A 3,488-nucleotide genomic window follows, 5' to 3' on the forward strand; every position below is an offset into this window, starting at 1 on the left:
ATACTACACGTTGTCTAGCAACCAAGAATTTATACACCATGAGAAATGCTAGAATATTAATTGATTGTCCTGTAGAAATGTGCATTGAGCTTTCACGAACGACAAATATGGAATCACATAATGTTATGAAGAATGACCCTTATGTTGAGCAACTTCAACAATTAAGAGATCAGTGGCTAGCATTTGGTTCTCCACCAAAACCCCAACAAGCACTTTCTAAGACAAGCTCTCAAAGAGTACCATGGCAGGTAATCACATATAAGCTTACCTTCTCTTTTTGTGAAGATTATTATGATGCTCTTTCTTTTGTTCTATGCTTACTATTTTGATCTTTTTTTTGCAGAGATTTGTGGCATACATTGGAGAAAATTGTGCATCTAGAGATTTCCATATGATTGTTAGCTCCCAAGAAATATTTAATAGTTGGATCAAAATTGTGAAGAGATACTGTAGAGGTGAGCTTATATCCTAGGAGGAGAGTTCGAGAAAAAAGGGAAAGCAACCTTCTTCTCCTGCATTTCGTTGCCTTATGGGTTTAAAGGATGGAGATATCCTTACACTACAAGAGGAGATCAATGAAGGTCATATCCTTTTTCTTAGAAACAAATGTGATAATGAAGATATGATTGACATGGAAACAAGGGCTAAGAAAATCAAGCAAGATAAGGTCCTAAAGGAGTTAGTCACTCTTTTCAACACCTCAGTTCCAAAAAGTAGCACTGTGATGAAGACTTGGGAAGAGCTTGTTGATGATTATGATATCCATGATGAAGTCTACATAAAGATTTTAGGCATTTGCAATGATTGGCTATCAAAGAAGCTCACATGTGGAGTTGATGCAGGGTCCCTACCAAATGGAGCAAAAGATATTGTGAACTTCCTAATTGAAAAAAAGTAAAATCCTCTTCAATCCTCCACTACTTCCCCTTGGCGTGTATATGTTGTCGGATGCAATCTAGAAACCTTTGATCTTATACATAATGTTTACAGCGATCCAATTACCATTGGGGTTGTTGTTCTAGATGCATCACATGGGGTTGAGGGAATGAAATGGGATTCTATAAAGTTTGGAAAGGTTGTATCCGCTCTACTATAAATGACATCTGAACCTAAACAAGTCATGGTGTTATCATTTCTTGATCGAAAGTAAATGGCTGCTTTGGAAAATGCTCTTGAAAGCATTTCTTGCAAGTATCACATGCTAGTTGGTAGTCTTGACTTCCTACCAATGGATAGAACCTTTGCTTTTGGATCTATAGATTCTTTTGTGGTTTTGACATTAGTGACTATGGAGAAAAGCTTCACCAATTTTGAGCAATATATAAACAATGTCAACAAGCCTTCCATTTTGGACTTTGAAGGCTTGGACAAGGAGTGCAATGATGACAATCTTGAAGAAGAACAAAGGATTGCAAAGGCCATTTTGAGAAAGAAAATGAACGTTATGGAAACTACAATCAAAGCATTCAATGATGCTCATGAGGTTGTATTTGATGTATATGCAAGTGGACTTGCATCTAAGGTGGCATTGGTAAATCGTATGAAGACTATTGCAGTGGTTTGCAACACTCAAGAGCAAAGAGAGGTTGAAGCACAATTTTGGAGGGTCCATGAGAGTGCCAAAAATTTTTCAAACTCCCAAGAGGTTCCTCCTACTGAAGTTCAAGTTCTTGAAGTACCACTCGAGGGCATAGAAGAATCAAGCCAAGATATAGCAAGTCTAATTATTTAGGTATTTAAACTCCGTTCCTTCTCCTTTCATCAAGGAAGACACATTGATGTAATTTTGATTTTTTTCTTGAGAAGTTGCTTCCATTAGCATTTGCAATATTTTCTTTCTTTGGTGATATTACTTAAAGAAACTATGTCTTTAGTTTTTTTTTTTCCAAAAGGTACCAAGCATGTTTGGTTTTAAAAAATTATTTAGGTAAATCTTTTACTAAAATAGTATTAAAGAGCTCATTAAAATTTATCATCCTTCGTAAGCATAACTATTTAATTGTAATCTAGTATGTAAGAATACTTATCATAATGAAAAGTTTGAGCTAGCTATGCAAAACTTACTTAAGTCTATTTTAGATCTTATTTCAATTAAACTCTTATATGTGAGCTAGCTATGCAAAACTTACTTAAGTCTATTTTAGATCTTATTTCAATTAAACTCTTATACGTGTTGTGTAATAATCTTTTCATGTTATTTTTTGTTAGATTTGTCCACATGGTCAAATCTCTTATCTCTTATAACCTCTTTTACTACATTACTAGTGTATGTCTATGCATTTACCTTAGGATAAGAGAGCCAACAATATATTACACCCCCAAAAAGATTCATTGCACCTCCCAAAGGAGTTTTACCTCAGTAGAAAATATTGCAACAAATATTTCACCTCCAATGTATCTTTTGAGATGTGTATATGGAATATTAAGGTAAAACCCTCATTACAATTCATGAGTTTAAATATCTATGGGATATAACTAGTTCAAAAATAGAATGGTTAGTCCTTAAGAAAAAACTATGAAAACTTATCCAAATCGAGTATAACTTGTCTCAATTAAATTATTTTGTGTCACTTATATGTGACATAGTTTTGGTCACATGGTCAAAAGTATCATGTTCAAATTTTCATCATTCTCTGCTCTAGGGCTGGAGCAGAGAATGATGGTATTTCATCTTCATCATCAACACCACGCGAGACCATGATTGATAAAGATGGTATATATGTTCAACATTCAATTACTTCTTGCTTTCAAGGGACCATCTATTATACAAACATCATCAACAAATGCCTCACGTCATCCGTCTCTTACATTGAATAGCTCACAATTATCCATGTTGAAGCAGACTTCTTTAGACTCTACTTTGAAAGATATGGAAGCAATGCAACTTGCTCATGAGTTAGGATATCGCAAACATTTCATAAATGGTAGTGCAGCTAAATGTACAAAAGTTGTATTTTTCCAATATACTTGATGTAACAAGGCAGTGACTCTATATGGACTAATTTTGACTTTCATAATAAATATATCCCTTACATTAAGGGCTTTTACATGGCTATGAAATATATGCTTGTTAGAAATTTAAATTGTTTTATGTGGTTACCTTGGTGTTTCTAAACACGACCAATATCAATGAAAGAATCTACTTAAAGTTTTTTATTCTTTCCATAACATTAGTTAATTGTGTTGAAATTTCTTATAAAGTGGTTTAAGTCCTATTTTGTACTTTAAGACTGTCTATTATACAAACATACTCAACAAATACCTCACGTCGTCTGTCACTTACATTGAACAACTCATAATTATCCAAGATGAAGTAGACTCCTTTAGTCTCTACTTTGAAAGATATGGAAGCAATGTAACTTACTCATGAGTTAGGATATCACAAATATTTCATAAATGGTAGTGGAGCTAAATGTTTTATATAAAATCTACAAAAGTTGTATTTTTCCAATATACATGATGCAACAAGACAGTGACTCTATATAGAC

At 33.7% G+C, this 3,488-nt stretch overlaps 1 pseudogene; it reads left to right on the top strand.

Annotated features, from left to right (window-relative positions):
• The first annotated feature begins 391 nt into the window (after positions 1–391).
• Positions 392–1,732, top strand: LOC148040827 (uncharacterized; annotated as a pseudogene).
• The last annotated feature ends 1,756 nt before the right edge of the window (positions 1,733–3,488 follow it).

Source organism: Lygodium microphyllum, chromosome 1 (assembly GCF_053477565.2).
Source record: "Lygodium microphyllum isolate KBCC chromosome 1, Lygodium_microphyllum_v1.1.10, whole genome shotgun sequence".
Lineage (NCBI taxonomy): Eukaryota > Viridiplantae > Streptophyta > Polypodiopsida > Schizaeales > Lygodiaceae > Lygodium > Lygodium microphyllum.